At 36.6% G+C, this 20470-nt stretch overlaps 1 protein-coding gene across 3 annotated transcripts in view; it reads left to right on the forward strand.

Moving 5' to 3' along the window:
* Nucleotides 1-20470, forward strand: part of Lpp (LIM domain containing preferred translocation partner in lipoma) — a 641447-nt gene that overhangs the window by 161772 nt on the left and 459205 nt on the right. For all 3 annotated transcript variants that reach the window (XM_090343772.1, XM_090343782.1, XM_090343791.1), the window contains one exon: nucleotides 14566-14624. The gene's annotated coding sequence lies outside the window, so the exon portion shown is untranslated. The remainder of the gene's footprint in view (nucleotides 1-14565; nucleotides 14625-20470) is intronic.

Genomic DNA, 20470 nt, shown 5'->3' on the forward strand with positions numbered 1-20470 from the left:
ACTATATAGTTCTAGCTATATACTGAACAATGCCATTAAAGATAGCACTGAATCAGTACCATCATCTATTTAACACTGATTTCTTTTTCCTGAAGCTTTGAGTCGTTTGATTTCATTTGTCTTTCTTTCTTCTTTTGCTCTGTCTCTTGAATCTTCTTTTTTGTACTCAAATCTATTATTACCCCTAGGCAAATTCTCGTCACTTCCTGCTCTAATTGTGTTCCTGCCTCCAGATTCTCCTCAAGAGTTTTTAAAGCATGCTTCACAGAGCTGCAGCATCACTTGGGAGCTTACTAGAAATCTTAAGCCTACCCAGATGTGCCAAATGGTCAGTCATGTTCACCAGCACGTAAGGCCTCTCTCTGTCTAGCTCAGTGCACAGCTCCCTTCTTGGTCAGAGTGCATGTTTGCCAATGTGTATTTGATTTCCATCCAGAATATTTCCCAATCGGATTGCTTTCACATTCTGTTGGATCCACCTTAATCCATTACGTATGGATTGCATCGACCCCAATCTATTACCTATGCTATTACTATGACAATAAAGTCTCTGTAATAGTCTCCATATTCGGACACTTTTTCCTTGTGTTCCTTCTCCTCTGCAAATGAAGAAATCTTGTAAAATTGTTGATGGAATAATGTAAAACACATACTTCTCTGTTCAAACCTTCTAATGGCTTTTGAGATGTTTAAAAACACTTAAAACATCTTGCCATGACCCCTAAAGCCCTGTGAAATGAGTTATCACGTACTGCTCATCATTTTACTCAGTAGGTTGTAGATATATGGGCTTTAATCATTGTGTAAATCACATTTGTCCCCAACTCATCTTCTACTATTTGAGAGAGGTGGTGGTGAGGGAAACTGTGCCAGTACTAGCCCTCATGCTCTGGCCTGTTTGTTTGTTTATGCTCAATCAATGCTGGCTCTACCACTTAAGCACCACTTTTGGCCTTTTGATGGCTATCTGGAGATAAGAGTCACTTGAACTTTCCTGCCAGAGCTGGATTTGAACCTCTGTTCTTATATCCTGGTCTCCCGAATAGCTAGGAGCATAGGCATGAACCACTGACCCTGGATCTTCTGTTGATTTCCTAAAATGCTATGCTGGAGTTGGCTTGTAAGGATCAACTCAAATACTATATGCACAGCGTTTAGCTGAAGTAGGACAGTCTTCCCCAGTGTTTTCTTTCATTACTTTGTTTACACTCTCTATAGAAGAGTTCTCTGAATGTATGCTTATTTTTCTTTATATCCATTGCAAACTGTTTAGATGAGAGATAGTGTATCATTCTAATAATGGCTAAGATTTGCTGAGTGCTTACCAGATTTCATGTGCATTTCATTTCATTATTTTATATTCCTTAATGGATTATTTGTTAGTATATTTACTTTTCTTGAGTTAGGATGCCAGTTCCTTAAGGTCAGGGACCATGTCTGTGTATGTTGCATCTGTACGCCTAGCGTCTAGAATATTTCTTGCTGCCATTATCTTTGCTCAGGAAATGTTGGTGCAGGAAATGATTGGGTATCAGAACACTCTCATTTGGAATCAGGTGAAAAGAACAGTCTCTGTCATGCAGTCTTCCTGATAGATCCCAGGAGAAAATACCCTTGAATTTTTCTTATCTTTAGTCTAAAAGAGGGAGGCAGGTGTTGAAATATGATTTAGGTTCTGTTCTAGTCGCCTTAAGTGCAGCTATAGATCTGGGATTCATCTGACAATTCGGGAAGAGAAGTTCTTGAGTGGTACCTTAATGAGAACAAGTCCTTTCTAAAGCCTTAATTTCGGGGTTCAGGATGATTGGAACAATAGGGCCTCCCGACTGTACGTCTTTCTGCCCATGTTGTTGATGTGCATATTTGAGCCTTTTTATTATTATGGACTCAGGCAGCAGTAACCATGGTAAGTAGACCTATCACACAGCATTTTTCTGAGTCAGTTTAAAATGCTGACAATTAAATATACCGTACTCTTTTTAAGCAAGCCATCAGTCTCCCTTGTTGTCATGGTGACCGGAGTATATTTAGAAATGTGACAAGTACACTGAGTTCAATTGCACTTTTGCCAAAACATAGTTTTGCAGCTAAAATTGAATTTCCTGATTGAAGATCCAAGTGCTGTTAAGGGGCATATGATCATTTCTATACATTATTCTAGAAGTATAACTTACATCATTCTATTAAATCAGCACTTACAATCTTATCACAATGGTGAGTTATTGCTCCTTGAAGTGTTTATACTTACCATTGAGGAAGTAACATGGAACACAGCAATTTTCTTGCTTTTCCTATGATAGGTAAACTTCGGCCTCACTAATATAATTAGTTTAATAAGTACTTTAAACATATATTGGTAAAAAATTGCATATGAATATCTTCCTCAGGGTTACATTCTACTTTGAGAAAATTTATCATGGGCCCCCTCTCCTCTTTACTGCTTGTTTATTCTTACCAATATAAGAACATTTTTTTTTCTTTTGCTCTGACCTCAGGTTGACAAACATGATTATTTTTCTCAACCTCATTCTTTCTGGAATTTAAATTAATGAAGAGGTCTAAGGCACATGACTCTTCCCCCCCCCCCCTTAAATCAAAGTGAAAAGAAAAATTCAGTCTCTTGTCTAGGCAGAAACCTGGCTTGAATCCTGATCTCCTTTACATTCTCCATCCGGGTAACAAAGTATGGAGAATGGCATTGGCTTTGAACTGCTTGCTCATTTGATCACATAAAGTTGAGGAACATACATCCTTCCTGGGCCATCATTAGACCTGTGATTTTTCGTCTCTTGAAGGGAGAAGACAGAACTCAGAGATAATTTTGCTTCCCTTTCTCTCCTTTGTGTGTGTGTGTGTGTATGTGTGTGTGTGTGTGTGTGTGTGTGTGTGTGTTTCCTGGGGCTTTTATGCAGGACCTGAGCACTGTTTTTGGGCCTTTTTTCCCCCTCAAGGCTTCTCTACCACTTGAGTCACAGCACCACTTTTGGCTTTTTTATATGTATGTGCTACCATGGAATTGGACCTGGGTCTTGATACATGCTTGGCAAGCACTCTTACCAGTAGGCCAAACTTCTGGCCTCTTTCTCTCCTTTTTATTTGGCTTATTTTTTGAATAGGCGTCTTTCGTTTATTTTATTTTTGTTTTGGTGATATTGGGGTATAAACTCAGGATCGTTACTCTTGTTTGCTTGCTCAGCTGGTACTTTACCCTTTGAGTTGTTCCTCCAGTCCTGCTTTTTGATGGTTATTTTGGAGATGGACTCCAAATCTCCTGGACTTTTCTACCCTGGGCACATTTGGATCTCTCTTGTCTGCGATCTTAATCTTCTGAGTAGCTACAATTAAATGTACATCCAGGTTTTCTTTTTTAAAACATTTATGTATATGAATTGTACAATATGATGAGTTTGTCTTTTGTCATAGAAGTGAATGTATCTACAATTGGCATACATTTGCAAGTTTATCATAACTTTTTTTTTCTAGTGTAATTTTTTTAAAGATATTTTTATTGTAATTAATAGAAGGGTTACATGATATTTGCCAGATAAATGGTGCCTTAATTCCTACACATTGATACCCTTTCACATGTCATGGTCCCCATTTCCCTTATCTGTTTTGTGAGCATTATGACCAAGCATTTTTGGTAAGGAGCATCTTAGTAATAATGATGTTGGGTAAGAGTCACTGTCTGCTGCTTCTATGCCAGATGATGTGTATGAGAAGTATTCCAATGGATGATTGCATTGTATCTACACAGATTTTTAATAAAGTAAGATACGTTTTCATTTTTACTTTATATTAAAGAAGGACACTGCGAGATATTTTGTATCTTGACCATGCATATATACCCTGAGAGTTAATGGAGCTTAATTGTGATCCTGAACCATGTTTACAAGGAGATGCTTCATGCAACTACACAGTAGATTACGTTTTTACCAACCAATGATTAAAAATGTCTACTCTGTTGTGAGGTCATGGGGATATTTTGATATTTATAGAGGCTTCTTGAAGCAGCAGTTTTTTTCTGAACATGTGTCAGGATCTGAAAGTAATGATAAGTCCCTATTTATCTTTCCTAATATTTTTAGAGTCCTGTGAAGAAAAATAGCCTAATTTCATCTATTCCAGTGGTGTAAGTCTGGATTCCTTTAGGCTCATAAAAAAAAGCTTTTATTAGTGTGAAATAGGCTCTTTACCATGCTTGAAATTGAAATACAACATTTCAAGCAAAAATATTTCTATGATAAAACAAGTATATTCAAAAAGTAGAAGTGAGCAGAGTGACAGTTACTCATACCTGTAATTTTACCTACTCAGGAGGTAGAGATATGGGTGATCAAAATTTAAAGACAGCTTAGCATAGTCTGTGAGTCTTCATCTTTAATTAACCAACAAAGGCCAGACTGGAGGTATGGAGGTATAGTAGCTAAAGTGGTAGAGTGTCAGTTGTGAGTTTACAAAGCTAAGTTAGAGCTTGAAACTGAGTTTAAGCCTTGATAGTAGTACACACACACACACACACACACACACACACACACGCGCGCGCACAATTACTGAGAAAGTGTATCTGAAGTCTACATTTAATTTGTTATGATTTTTTTATTCAAGTTTAAAAAGAAATTCTAGTCTTCCACGGCTATCTAATTAGAAGAGAGAAAAAAGGGCAAAATTATGGATTTTCTTATTTGATATTATGCTAAACCTTGACAGTCTTGACAATTACTAAAACTTGGTAGTCTTTTAAAGGTTATTTTCGATGTGGAATCAGAAATTTTCTCAAGCTTTTTGTGTTCTTCTTGTATTAAAATTCACTGGTCTTATCACTGAGTCCACCCCTTTGGATTTCTTCCTGTGATTTTGTAAGGTCACACGGTTAATCTTTTGGAAAATAGGCGTTCACAGAGTTACTCAGATCTTCCAAACCTTGACACAGTTAATTTCATATTAAAAAAATTACCTTAGTTGGATGCAGCTAGGATTATAGTTGTTAGCCACTGGCACCCAGCATCTGTGAGATTACTATGCATTTATTTATTTATTTATTTATTTTTGCCTGTCCCGGGGCTTGAACTCAGGGCATGAGCAGTGCTCTTGGGCTTTTTCAAGGCTAGAGCTCTATCACTTGAGCCACAGCTCCACCTCCAGCCTTTTCTATGTATATGGTACTGAGGAATCGAACCCCCATCTTCAAGCGTGCAAGGCAAGCTCTCTACCACTAGGCCAAACTCCTGGCCCCATCTCTGAGATTCTTAACCTCCAGTTTACCACCCAAAATCCAGAAATAGAAGTATGGCTCAAGTGGTAGAGTGCCAGCCTTGGAAAAGCTACGGGATCAGCCTCCATACCTACAAATCTGAGTTTGTAAGTTTCCTGGCAAGAGTGGTCAGTTAACATCTCTCAAATTGCTGGCATAGATCTATTGGAAATATAGCTTTGAAGCTGGATATTTGGCAGAGGCCTTTCCTGGGACTCTACTTCTTCACATAGAAATGAGGCAGATTATACTCAAAGATTGCAATTTCACAATGCTCTAATTTTTAAACTATTAAGGACAGCCCTATGTTAATGGCTCCTTGCCCAGTTTTACTGTATATGCTCTATAATTCTGCTGCTTTAGTTCCTGGTGAACTCCAGCAATTTTACGCACTCTTGTTTTTGTATCATCTGTGAAAATGACAGTCAACCTAGAAAGAAATGACATAGTATGAAATGTTCATTGCCTCTTAGATTAGTATGGAAATAATCTTGAACTTGTTGATTCTGGAAAGATCTTAGGAACTCCTATGTGCTTGTGGGTCAAACATGAAGAGCCACTGATCGAATCCAAGGTCTTTGTTTTTGTTTTATCTATCTATCTATCTATCTATCTATCTATCTATCTATCTATCTATCTATCTATCTATCTATCTGCAAATCTGGGTATAGAATGCTGAGCCTTCTGAATGCCACGACGGTACTCTACCTTTGAGCTGGAGCCCCCGTCTGCTTCTTTTTGCTTTTTAATTTTTTTTTTTTTTTTTTTTTTTGCCAGTCGTGAGAGCCTGAGCACTGACCTTGGGCTTTCTCAAGGCTAGAACTCTACCACTTGAGCCATAGCACCACTTCCAGCTTTTTTCTATGTATGTGGTAATGAGCAATCAAACCCAGGTCTTCGTACATGCTAGGCAAGCACTCTTAACACTAGGCCAAATTCCTGGCCCTGTTTTATTTTTATTTCTACTTTTTATAGAGGGATTATAGTTACATTCACCAGGTAGCTGGTGCATTACTTCTCACATGTTGCTACCCCTTCTCATGTTTTTGTTCCCATTTCCCTCCCCCACCCTTCAAATCATTTTATTTTTGATACATAAAAACCACACAGATTTATGGGGTACAGTGTGATACTTGGATACCATTGTATAATGATGAAATCAGTGTATTGAATTAGCATTTCTGTCACTGCAGCCACTTAACTTTTCTTTCAGGGTTGTAGTATTCAACATGTCTCACTGCCTTTTTTTCTCATTCTCCTTTTCTTCTTTTTCTTTCTTCTGGGAGAGTGGATTCTTACTAAAATTTTCTTTTATCTTTGTTTCAATTATGGGGAATATTTTATGTCACATGTTTTCTGTGGTAAGAATTAATCAGATTGTGAAATTTTGTAATGGAAATGAAGACAGTAGAAATAACCCAGGTAGCACATGTTTCTTCTAACACCCCAATTTTATTTTAGGGTAGCTTTTTAGCGTCCATAGGGTTGTCCTTTCTGCTGTGTATGCTCACATAAAAGCAATTACTAAGTGTGAAATGAGGCTTGCAGACTCTAAAACATGTAGTTCTCTGACTCTGAGACAGTCTTGCTCAAGAGCTTTTTTTTTTTCTTCCTTCTTTTACCCAACTTTCAGTTGCCTTCCTTCCCACCTGTGAACTTTTAGAGCCACACTTTCACTATTAATTCTTCCTGATTCTTTTTCCTGTCTTTCCTGGTCATCCTGAAGGGGGTTCTTACCTCTGATTACCCTGGCCAATTACCACCTCTCCTGTCACATCCCTTGACGTACTTACTTTTCACATACCAAGCAATAACTGACTGAACGCTGTCCAATGGTGTTTTCTACCTCCTCCTGTGATTTTGGAACATTATGATGCATAGGTCATTCGAAAAAATAACAGAGGGCGGTGAGTCCCTGTGCTTAGTGAATCACAGCAGTCCCGTGGATGTGTTGAATGCCTTTTTTTTTTTCTTTTTTTCTTTCTTTAAAACCCAGGACCTTTTCTTTAGAGAATATCCTAAATTTCTGAGTTACTGATATTCTCCCAACTTTTGGCCTCCAAACCTCTGCAATTTGAATTACAATGCCCATCTTTTGCCTCAGACTCCCTCCTGTGGTCCGGATGCCAGCTCTGACAAATGGCCATTTAGCTGCTACTTGAACTCTGCTATTTTCTTCATGAAGTTAGTTTGTTTTAGTACTGAAAAGCTTCATTATTAAAAATGGTCCACTGTATTGGTCTGAGATGGAATTCTCTATCACTTCAGCCTTACTATTTCTGTTGTTGAATATTTTGGAAAAGTACATATACCTTACATGTGACATGTCCTCAGATTTAGGTTTCCATATAATTACCTCATCTGTTTCTTCTCTTCCTATAAGCAACCTTAGGTGCTCAAATTGTGTGTTTCCTATTTCTTCATTATTTTGTAGATTTTAAATTCTTTTTTGAATTTAATTTTTTAAAGTCTGGGCCTGGGAGCTGTCGCTAAGCTCCTTTTTGCTCAGGGCTAGCCACAGTGAGCCACAGTGCCACTTCCAGGTTTTTCTGGGCTTAATTGATAATAAGTATCTCAAGGACTTTCTTGCAAGGGCTGGCTTCCAACCATGATCCTTAGATATCACTCTCCTCAGTAGCTAAGATTACAGGCATGAAACACTTGGGCTTGGCTTCTTTGTAGATTTTTATCATGGCATCCAATTTTGAGCGGCTGCTTTTCTTTTCTGCTAGCTCCTGAGAACAGTAAGGCTCATAGCTCCAAAAGCTGAGTTATGAGTTCTAGTAACACAGTTACTTACTACATGGATGTGAACTTGATTGGGTTATTGTATTTTCTCAGCTTCAACTCCTTGAGATGCAGAGTGGATATAGTAATAACAGTCAACTATATATATTTTTAAATATGAATCTATTTGAAATTATTCACTCAGTTACTAAAACATAATATTATCTTTTAAAATTTAATTGAAAAATTTTGAATATTTTTCTAGAAAAAATAATTAGGTGTTAGTGTACAACGTGATATTATATATATTATATATACATATAAATATACATATAAGGTATATTATATATATAGTAAACCAGTTGCTATACCATATCTTTCACCTTACTTGTTTACCTATTTTTTCCTCGTATATATTAAAAGCAAAAATTCCATTTTTAACTATAGTCCTCACATTGTACATTATACTGAATATTTGTTACCATATATATATATATATATATATTTTTTTTTTTTTTTTTTTGCCAGTCTTGGGGCTTGAACTTAGGGCCTGAGCACTGTCCTTGGGATTTTCTGCCAGTTGAGCCACAGCACCACTTCCAGCTTTTTTTCTGTATATGTAGTGCCAAGGAATCAAACCCAGGGCTTCATGCATGTTAGGCAAGCACTCTACCACTACACCACACTCCTGGCTCTGTTACTTTACATCTTTTGACCTATACTTCTTCATTTCTTATACTTATAATGCTTTGTAGATATATTCATATACTCATTATTTCAATGGTTATTTTTTTCTTCCATCCTTCTCTAGAATCTCTTTGGATTTTATTAATTTGATAATTCTCATCTCAGCCTCAGGCTTATGTCTGCTTATTTGCATCTAGAGCTTAACATCGTTTTACTGACAAATATGATTTCCTTGAATTTTCTCAACTGCTCATTAATAGTGTTCCTTTTACAAACCATTTCTTCTGAAAGGTTAATTGTTCATTTCACAGTACTTCAATTTTCACTGTACCCTCACTAAATACTCATTAGTATTTAGCATCACTTAGGTTTTCAGTACATTAAAAAAATTAAATGCGTAACTGACTTCAGTGAATAAACATTTACTTTGCTCATGCATTGAGCTAGGATTCTTCTTCTACTCCTTGTCTTCCTTCTTTTCCTTCCTTTTGCCAGTCCAGTGGCTGGCTTGAACTCAGGACCTGGGCATGGTCCTTGGGCTTTCTCAAGGCTAGCACTCTACCACTTGGGCCACAGCTCCACTTCTGGCTTTTCCTATGTGTATGGTACCAAGAAATTGAACCCAGGGCCTTGCACATGCTAGGGGAAGCACTTTACCACTGGCCAAGCAAGGATTCTTTAATCCAAAAAACTTTCCCTCCCTTGTTCCACCACCTCCTTCTTCCTCCTCCTACTTACTCCACCCCCAACCCCTTCTCCTCTATCTCTCCCTTTCCTCTCCTTCCTCTCTCCCTCTTTCTCTCCACTTGTTCTTCCTGTAATATCTACAAAGCACTAAAAGCTGTACTTAGGGCTCTGATTTGCTAAGGTACCTCTCTTAAAGATGCATGAACAACTAAAAGTGTTAGTGCAATGTGGAAAATTTAGTGCTGTATGTATCCAAATGGGTATTAGGGAAGTCTGAAGAATGTCTGCTTCATCAAACTATTTTTGCGCTTGGGAAATTTCATTTCACGGGAGAATTTGATGGTTGTATAGGAACTCACATTCTACAAGAAACATGTGACCCATATTAGTGTTCTGTTATGCTTGGTTGTAAAGCTCTTTATGCAAGAGCCAAAGTCCACATTGCATTTGTTATCCTCCAACTCCCCATCCCCCTCCACTGCACCAGTGATCAGTTTCTACTCTTTTGGGTTCATTTAGGAGCTTCAGGATCAGTGGACCAACTGAAAGAGAGGGGCACTGATATTCCAAGTTCATGTTGGAACCCAATTATTACATTGATGCATATTTATTTATTTCTAGCAGAGTAGCTCAGAGAGGCACAGCATTGATATTAGGAGCTCTCTTTGGGACCCACTTATTGCATTTTTGCATATTCATATATTTCAAGTAGGAATCCTAATATGAATGCATAAAATAAACTCATGATCCCAGGACACGTTATGATGTATTTCTCTATCTTTAATTTACTTCTTGTAATAGACTTCAGTGCTTGATGGTTTCCTGCCCGAGTGTCTTAAGTACTATTTCTGATAGCTATTAGCAGGAGAATTAGCACTGAATAATTATTTGTGGAGATTTGTGGAGAACTTTCTTCCTTTCTGAAGTGATCATGCTGTATTTGTCTGGTTTTCTTTAGTCGGGAGAACAGGCCTAGCCATCACCAGCTGTCTATGGAAAAGTCCCTTCATTGCACTGTGCTTTAGCTTTGCCTCTCTCCAAACTAGAACCTGGCTCCTTTTACTACTAACAATACGAATCGCTCTTCACTGAGTTTCAATGAAGAAGAAAATCATTTATGTGCATGAAAGCACGTATACAGCTGTTAACAATTATCAATATAAAGTAACTGTTCATAACTAGATTATCAGCTCCTTTATGCAAGGTGAGTTCACTTTGATTCTTACCCATTCCCAAAGTTTCCAAGGAAATTGCACATCTTACTCTTCCATACTCCAAAGTATATTTTGTCAGTGAACACTTGTTGGCTTTTTAAAAAATACTTTTTAGAAAAAGTATTCCATTTATGTAAGGTTCAGTATTGAAGATTTGAAAGCAACATATTTCTACTCAGGATTCTTGAAGTCTCACATTTAATTTCTAGATTATAAGCTCCATTGATAGAACACTTAGAAACATCACGTTACAAAGTTGTGCATCACCTTTGGGCCAAAGCAATTTACTTTTTAAAAATCTGATTAATTTCAACACAATCAACCAGTATGTCAGATGATTTCAGTGCTTCTGATCGATGCTGACAGGTAAGAAAATTAAAATCAGGGATGGAAGCAATTAAATACTGACAAACATTATTTTAATGAGACAACCAAATCATTCATAAGCTATGGAGTGTTTTATTCTTAAGAAGCATGTTAGGGTGGTGGGTGGCAGTGCATTTAAAACCATTTGTGAAAGTGGAGCTAAGTACTTGCTTTGAGTGAAAAGCTAAGGGACAGGGTACTGATGCTGAGTTCAAGCCCCTGTACTGGCACCAAACAAAAACAAAAATACAGGAAAGCAGGGCTGAGAGTTTGGCCTAGTGAGAGAGTGCTTGCCTTGCATGCACGAAGACCTGGGATTGATTCCCCGGTACCACATACATAGAAAAAAAAAAGCCAGAAAAGGTGCTGAGGCTCAAGTGGTAGAGCTCTAGCCTTGAGAAAGTCCAAGGACAGTGCTCAGGCCCCGAGCTCAAGCCCAGGACTGGCAAAAAAAAAAAAAAAAAAAAAAAAAAAAATACAGGAAAGCAAAAAAATTTTTGTGGAATTTGATGATTTGATGAGAGAAATTTTGATATTTCTCACCTCATTCACCTCATAATGCCTTTGTGTTAATATAACATTTTGGTTGCTTCTGGGGACAGATGTGTATGTTTACAGTTATAACATTTAATTTAAACACTTATAAGAATTTCTGTTATCACATGAAATTTAGATAAAATTTACATAAAATCTAGACAAAATATATTTTTTCATAGATGAAAAATGTTGAAATAAGTCTCTGCTCTCTCCATTTCCCAAATCCTTTCTCTATTTTTCTCATTGTTCCTCCTTATTCCTTATCATTTTTCATGTCTTTATCTTCCTTCAAATCCTTGGTTTCATGTATTCAGTCTTGTTTTTTTTTTCTATTTCAAAAAAAGCAGAAATGATTAATCATCATATAATAGTTTCTGATAGATTTAAGGAATCTTGCTTAATTTTGAAATTTTTCTAGATTGAATTTGATTGCACAGATTGTTTTTGAATGGAAGGGGCTACTGTTGGTGTGAATGCTTTTCTTGGGAGAGGAAGGATGGCTTGACAAAGGATGCAGCCATGGCAGATTCTATTCTGGATGAATTTTCCTGAAATACAGAGAGATGCCAGGGATATCTGGCTTCATTACCTGAGATTTACCTGGCGGGTATGGAATTTATTATTCTCCCCTGTGTCTTTATGGGTTATGATGAACTTCATTGCATTATGAAACACACTGGAGGTACTCCTGACATGTCTGTTTTCACTTGGTGCATTTCATGGCCATAGGTGATGGCATTTCACTGCTTATGATGAACCTTATTTTGATAGGTGAAGGACTCTGTAAGAAAATTAACTGGTTTTATGGCTTGGATTTCAAGACTGTGGGTTTCAGGACTTTGCAATTGTGAAACTTTATTGAAGCGATTTGAGAAAGTGTTCATGGTAACGTGGTGTCAAATGTGCCTTCTGTCTCTGCAAAATAATCTTTCACCTTCTGTTCAGACCTCAGATATGAATTCTTCTGTCTCTCTTTTCACTTGGTAGTGAGAAATAATTTGAAATCAAATGTGCTTTAGTGTTTTGACTATTGACTTCTATAATTTATGTATGTATTTATTTTACACTTCTTGATATTATTAAGTTACGCTCTCCAAATAACATGTTCTAATGGAGAAACTACATGTACAGAAGTGTAAATACAGGTTTTGATATCAAAGTACAAGGACTAAAGAAAATCTGCTTCAAATTAATCTTGTAATCTTGAAAGTCTTCTTTCCGTATTGTTAAAATTGGAGCAATAAATTCTCATTGGAATTATAGTGATGTTGATTTGAGGCATAATAATTATGTAAATATTTTCCAAAATATATAGTAAAATACAATGTCATATTTGATTAAGTTTTTGTTTATGGTATCAGGATAACTGGTTTCTCTATTCTTTATGAAAATTGGACCTTAATAAAACTTCCCAGAAGTCTTATACTTTTTGATAAAGCTGTCATCTATCTAATATTTAAACAATTTCTCTTTGTTCTTATGGTGTTGTTGGAACTTTGCCATATCTTTCTTGGAACTCTGCTCTATCTTTCTAAATTCCAGGTCCGATTATAGGTACAAGCTTTATTAGGATGGTGTGATTTCACTATCAAATTTTTCACTTAAAACAATGACTCTAACTTTTGGAAAGTTGAGTGGCACTTGTTATTTCTTTTTATTTGAATTAATTAGTTAATTAATTTTGTCATGCCAGGGCTTGAACTCAGGGCCTGGTAGCTGTCTGTCCCTAACTTTTTCAGTTTAGGGGCTGGCACTGCCACTTGAGCCATAGCCCTACTTTTAGTTTTTTGGTGGATAATTGGAGATACAGAATCTCTAGGACTTTTTTTTTTTTTTTTGCTGTGGTTGATTTTGAACCTTGACTCTCAAATTTCAGCCTCATGAGCAGTTAGGACTGCAGGTATGAGGCATTAGTACTGCCTATTTTTTTTTTAAAGTATGTGTGTATGTTTTTTTTATTGTATTTTATTGTCAGGGTAATATAGAGGGGATAAAGGGATTACAGGTTACAGTTACATTCCTCAGGTAGTGGGCGCATTACTTCTTGAAACTTGATACCTCTTCTCATGTTTTTGTCCCCCTTGCCCTCCTCCTACCCCCTCCCAATTATCTTGTTTTCTCCCTTCCCTTCCCTATTCCAAATACATAGATAAGCGTATCTATAATATATCAGTTTACAAAGTCAGATACACTAACCACATGGGATTAACCCTAAGGAGAAAAAAAGAAAAGAAGTAACTTCACATAATACATTAAGAACAAGAAGTTTTTGATGCCTTGTCTGTTAGAACCAGAGTTCTTAGAATGTTTGTTGTTCAGCAAGATTGGGTGATATAGGCATTGATAAATGTTTTAAGTAGACTGTTGAAACATAGACATACCTCATCCAGAGATATTCTCCGTTGTTGTGGAAGCTCCTTCCTACGAGGATATAGTAGCTCTCGTTACATAAAACAATAGAAAATCTTCTCACTGATAATTTAAATCAGGACAATTTGGCTGGGAATAACATATTATAACTCTCATTTTATGAGGAAATTGGCAGTCTGGAGAGATTAAGTAACTTGCCTTAGGCAATTGAATGACTGTTAATCTGAGGAACTTTTCCAGCTTCCTCTTATCAGTCACCTATCTGATTTTGCTTTGTGGGTCACTTCAAGTTGTTTTTTCCAGTCTAATAATCTAAAAGAATCTAAGGTGAACTGTCCTTGCAATAGTGGCTGAGGCCTTGGTTTCAGACTTGTGATCTGCCATGTACTGTACTGTACTGTGCTGTTTATCTTTGTGCAAGTTACTCACTTTTCTGAGTAGTACCCATGTAGGAAGGTAAGACCACTTGCTGTGCCATGTTTGTGTAGGTAATCCTGAGAGAGATGTTAATTCTTTCTCATCCCTTCTGTCCTTCTGAGAGCTTGAGTAGCATAATCCCTTCCTGCTCCTACATTGGGTTGCTGAGGGATAAAATGAAATAATGAATATGGAAATGTTTTACAAAAAGCAGAAAATCACTATATAGGAGGAGAAGATTATAGTTATTAATGAGTAAAAATAGGCTTAGTTTCCAAGACTAACCTTTACCTATTTCACTTGCAGATACTAGCATTTAAATTGGCTGAACTGTGTACTTATTGTCCGGGAGTCAGCAACCTAAGGTAAGAGAATGTTGTTGCCTTGTAGCTGCAGTGCTAATAAGCATCTCTTACCCTCTCCTCCCCTCTCCTCAGTTTTGTTCAGATAAGGAGACATCAACTTAAGGCCTTGAACTCTGCCTTATCTTTTTTGCTCAAGGCTGGTGCTCTACCACTTTAGTTAAATCTCCATTTCCAACTTTTTTCTGGTTAATTGGTGTTAAAAGTCTTGTGGATATTTCTGCCTGAGTTGGCTTGGAAACTCAATCCTCAGATTTCAGTTTTCTGGGTCGCTGGGATTACTGCTCATCCAGTGTTGTATTAAGTCATCAGCTAGTATCTACCATTAGGTCTTTCTACCTGGTTTTCTTTCTTTCATCAAGTACATTTTTTTTTTCATTATTTTATGTTGCCTGTGTTAGTTGTCTCTGCAGAGACCCAGGAATGCTAGTAAGTTTAATCATTGTCTCTTATCTGTTTTGCAAATCATTAAAAAATAAATACAGGGTTTTAATGAAAAAGAAAATTTCAAGAAAAACAAAAGTGAGTCAGAGTCCAGAACCTATTGTATCTACATGCCTTTCTTAGGGAGACTAATACAAAGGTTTTGAGAAAGAAATTTATTTATCTTGAGTTTACAAAAAAGATGGAGGTCAACTGGAGAGAAAATTAAAGAATAATCACAGATGAAAAATGTACAGAATGTGATTCTTTTCATGCAGCTAGCCTGTTATTATTGGTACTTATTGAACCCTATTGTATTCATTGTAATCTTTCTGAAGTGTTAATCAAAAAGAAGTTAGAGGTAATGCCATGCTCATAACTATAGACTTTGTAGAATAAAGCTTTGTAAAAGATTTGATATCTTCATTTAGATTACTATAAATGTTTGGTCTTTGGAACATTTCATTAATTTCAGCTATATACTATTTCTATGAAATAGTTCTACAGAATATGTAGAATAGTTCATGTTCTATAAATTATGACTTTGGTTATATAAACCTTTGAAATGCTCAAATTTAGTTGGCATTTTTCATATTCACAAGACTAAGCAATTTACAGTTGAGTGGAAATGAAGTGTTAGGCTAATCTGATTTTAAGCTAATATTTATCAACTGTAGTACATAAGAGCATGGTATGGATAAACAAATGGGTGACATATGGATTAATTTAAGCCAGACATTGTACTTGAACTATGTAGATTTTTTCCCTTCATTTCTCTCTCTGTTTCTCTTTTGCACTGTGTGTATCTCTCTTTCAAGCACTAGGGAATGAACCCTAGTACCCAAGAGCTATGCCACAGACCTTTGCTTTCATTTTACTCTTGAAGTAGAATCTTTCTTTCCCAGACTAGAATTGAAGATTTTCCTCACTGTCTCTGAAGTAGCTGCAATATGCCTGGCTAGATTTTTTTTCCTCATTCACTAAAATGAAAACATTAAGAGAGAAGAGGATTTTTTTTTCAACTTTTAGTTTCATTATAGTCCATAAAATGTCCTTGCAAAAGCTCCTTTATAGTATATTCATTTTTGTGGCTAAAGAAATAAGAAAAGAATAGATCAGAAAAGATAGTCTTCTCCCATTATTGTTTTTGAAAGCTCTTGAAAAATAGAGATATTACTTGTTCATTTAGAAACTTGAGTATATTATTCCTCCAAGATTCTAGGTGATAAATGCTGATTCAATAGCTTTAAAAACTAGTTAACTGTGTTCTCTTCCTACTGGAATCCATTTTGAAATAACTAAGAGATGCTTTAATCAAGCATAGAAAGCCCACAAAAATTTATCTTGAGAAATATTATCTTTTTGTCTGAATTTAATCGCTGTCTATTGGTAGAGGGGGCTGTTCAGAAAGATAGAAACTTCTCAATGTCTGAAAGGTAGAGGAGTAAATATTTCCTAGGCTTGAGGCAGAAATTTAAAATAACTGTGGTAAATAATTGGTATTAGTGGCAGTAATGAAGAAAGAATAACAGTTTAAATAAATAATTAGTCTTGACAGTGGATGTGTCAACAGGTACCCACTTAATGAGTATAATCATTGTTTTTTCTTTGCTTTCAACGTTGATCTACCAACTGTGGTTTGTTCTCTGTCGCATTTCCAAACCAGATCTATTTAAAGCTGTACTTCATGGAATCTGAAATGGTATACCCTGTTTACTATTTAAAGCTGATGCCTCATGTTCTTTAATAGTCAAAATCTGTACTAGAACAGGAACAGGCTTTCTGGCCTCCCGTAGAACGTTGATTGGCCCTGTTTTCCATGGGGTGATTCACTAAACAAGGATGAATAACACCCAATTAATTCTCATGGAATTTAGAGTAGATGGTTGGATATAATTTTGGGGAAACTTCCTTCATCTACCTCACATAAAAGAAATCAGTTACTGTTTTCAGAAGAGTAGGTGGTGATTAAAGTTACATGTACCGTACGATTGGGGATTTATATGACCTACTTATCTCCTGATTCTGATGATATGAAGTTTCAAATTAGACAATTAAAAAGAAAATCTATCTTTCCTATTCTATGGCATTGTTCTGAGTCCATGGCATTATTCAGAGTATTTGGTAAAACCACTTATTATTATTGACTATTAAAAAGAAAGGAGATTCATCTTCCTTTTTTTGACTTTTCCATGGTTAAAGTGCTGGACTTACAAGAAGAATGCAAGAGGGGAGTTTAAGAATCAGTTGAACTCAAGCCAATTCTAATTATAGTGATAAGATAATCAGAAAATTCTTTCAGTATTTGATATGAAAGATAATCTTTTTTTTTTTTTTTTTATTTAACAACTAAGAGTTGGGGATTTGGAGGTGAGGAAGGGAACCCAACATATCTGGAATGTTGCTAATGAATGCCAGGGTAAAATTCTTTTTGACTCAATAATTGTATGTATCTTTTTATTTATATCTATTATCTTCTCAATATTTAAAGGTCTTTCAGAAAGACCAGTTCCAGGGCCTGCTTAAGACTATGAAATTCCCTGAAAGCATAAGTCAGCTTCATGCATCTTCCACAGGATGGTGGGTTCGAGGATTCGGCTGGCTTTTCCTCTGTACTGGGAGAATTGTAGATTCCCTGTAGTCCTTCTTCTGTGAGTTATTTTACTCTGGCCTCACCACTGTTTCTCCTACTTGATGTGATCCATTGAAATATAGGAAGCTGAGGAGGGGCTCTTGGATGGCTCTTCACTGCATATTTTCAGGAACATAAGAAGAGAATACAGATGGGGGATCTAAGGACCAGAGAGCAGTAGCCAGCACTAAAATCTGGTTCAAGATTTGTTCTTTCAAGCTATACAAGACTCACTTCCTTATTGTTTGGGGAATTAGGCTGGTGCTGAGGAAATGGGTGTAATTTTGCCAAAACCAAATCAATATTTTCATGGAACTTCAAGATCCAGTGAAGAACATAGTAATTTTGAATAAAACATAACAAGATAGACAGTGTTGAGTCTAAACAATTACCATGAAATCATGTGGCACAAAGATTCACAGAGTAGAAATCATTTTTCTGAGTCTGAGTCTCAAATTTTGAATTGTAATAGGCTATGGCTTTAGCCTCCATTTTTCCAACTGTTAGATGGGATTTGGTGTGTTATGACTGGTGCCAAAGCATATCCCGTGACCCTGCTTTCTCTGAGTCTCAGATTTTACTATAGGTTTCACAGCAAGTTTGCAGCCACAATGTGGCTTACTTTCTGTTTTGGCTTGGTTATCCTTCCAACTTCCACAGCATATTTTCAACTTTTGTCCTTATTTCATTAAAGACAGTTTTATCCTATCAGTTAATAGGTCTGTTCCTGTTAAGGTTCTTAAAGTAAGAGAATTAGGGAAAACACAAAATATTTTTTTCTATTTGGAAATTCTGAGGTGACATTTGGTTGGCACAAGTTTCCTGTTTCTGCTGGATTTTTCTCAAACTTCACTCTTTTCTTCTTTCTTTTTTTGGTGGGTCATGGGGCCTGGGCGCTGTCCCTGAGCTCTTCAGCTCAAGGCTACCACCCTACCCTTGAGCCAAGCCCTACTTCCTGTTTTCTAGAGGTTAATTTGAGATAAGAGTCTCAAGTCCTTTTGTGCCTTGGCTGACTTTGAACCTTGATCCTCAGATCTCAGCCTCCTGAGTAGCTAGGATTACAGGCGTGAGCCACCGAGCCCGGCTTCATAGTTCATTGTTTCTTCTATTCTGTCAGAACCCCTTAACCTGATTGGACATTTATATATCTTAAATAGTTGAGTGATTTTAAATATCTGAATTCTTATTCTGTTCATTCCAATAAATAATTGATTATTTCATGCAAATGTACTTCAAGTCAAAATCTGCTAAGGTTTAATCTCAAAATTATTTCCCCCAATTTTTCATATAAAAATACCTAGCTCAGAAAACTGGAATCATTTGACTAAATTTATATAGGTAATAAATACTAAAGTTTGGGTTTAAACCTAGTCCCACTCCAAATATGTAACGATCACCAGGGATATGAATAGGGACCATGTCATAAGTTCATAAACCATGGAAACCCATTGTAGACAGTGGTCACTGGACCCCAGAGCAGCTTAAAGCTAGTGCTCTTTTGGAATTTGATGAAGGACAAGATTGTACATTATATATTACTTAGATGATAATTCATTAATTAAATTTTAATCTGTACTGTAATGTAGAATAAACCATCAAGTATATAAATACATAATAACTAATTTATTATTTTGTTATTTTTCAAGCTGATAAGTAAGTTAAGGAAGAGACAGAATAGTTAGAGTTACAGTGCTTTGATCGTACTCAAATAACTCAAAAGTTATTGACTGCATTGGAATTTCAATGTCTTGGGAAATGTGGTTCTTTCCCTCCTCCCCCCGCCATTAATTTGAACATGGGAATTTGAACAGAGCTAGATTTTTGAACATGAATAGAACAGCACAAGCACAGATGTGAGCAGCTTGAATCTGGGTTCTGCCAAGTTATAATGACTGCCACATGTGAGAAGCTCATGCATGCTTAGAGCTGGTGACCTACTGTGAGTGTATCTTGAAGCCAGGAGTGTGGACATCACTGTCAGAGATGGGTACAGACACAGAGATGGTGAGGGATTGCACCCTCATCTTGCTGATAGGGAAGTAGAAAGTGCTTGTCTTACCAAGATTCAGACAAGTTAAGGGCTCCTGAGAAATAATGACAGAATAGGAGCTCGACTTTCTGCCAGCAGAGTTACTTGTATTTTCTGTCACGCATTGACTTACACAAATACCTGGATTTGGAGGCCACCATTATTGTCTACATGGACTTGAGTAAGTTACTTGATTTCTGTACATCTCAGCCTTCGTGTCTGTAAAATGGAAAGCATAGCTTTCTGACAGAACTCTTTTGAGCTACATGAAATGTGAGTGCGCTGTTCACCGTAGTAAACCTATAGTGTCCGTGAGTGCGTGGAGAGCACCACAGAGAAAACCTGCAGGCCCTCAGGAGACACAGTGTTCAGTACTGCATTGCAACTATGTCATTTGTTTTTCTCATAACACACCCAATTTCTACTAAAGGCACACTGCTTTTCAACAAATCTAAAATTCTCACTTAAATTGAGCATATTGAGTTATTGCTTTTTGGACACCACTGGCTTTTTGGGCTTTTTTTTTTTTTTTTTCCAAAATAAAGGAAATGGTAGATTACACAATGACTGAAACGGAACTGACAAAATGATGTGGAATTGACGGAGTTCCACTGAGCTGTGTTCTGTATCTTCAGAAAATTAAAAGTTCTGTTTTTCAGTTTCTTTTGTTTAATATTATAATTTTTGTTGTTGTAGTTGTTGTTGGTGGTGGTGGTCATGGGCCTTGAACTCTGGGCCTGAGCGCTGTCCCTGAGCTCTTCAGCT

This window comes from Megascapheus bottae, chromosome 1 (assembly GCF_031878675.1).
Source record: "Megascapheus bottae isolate mThoBot1 chromosome 1, mThoBot2.hap1, whole genome shotgun sequence".
Classification (NCBI taxonomy): domain Eukaryota; kingdom Metazoa; phylum Chordata; class Mammalia; order Rodentia; family Geomyidae; genus Megascapheus; species Megascapheus bottae.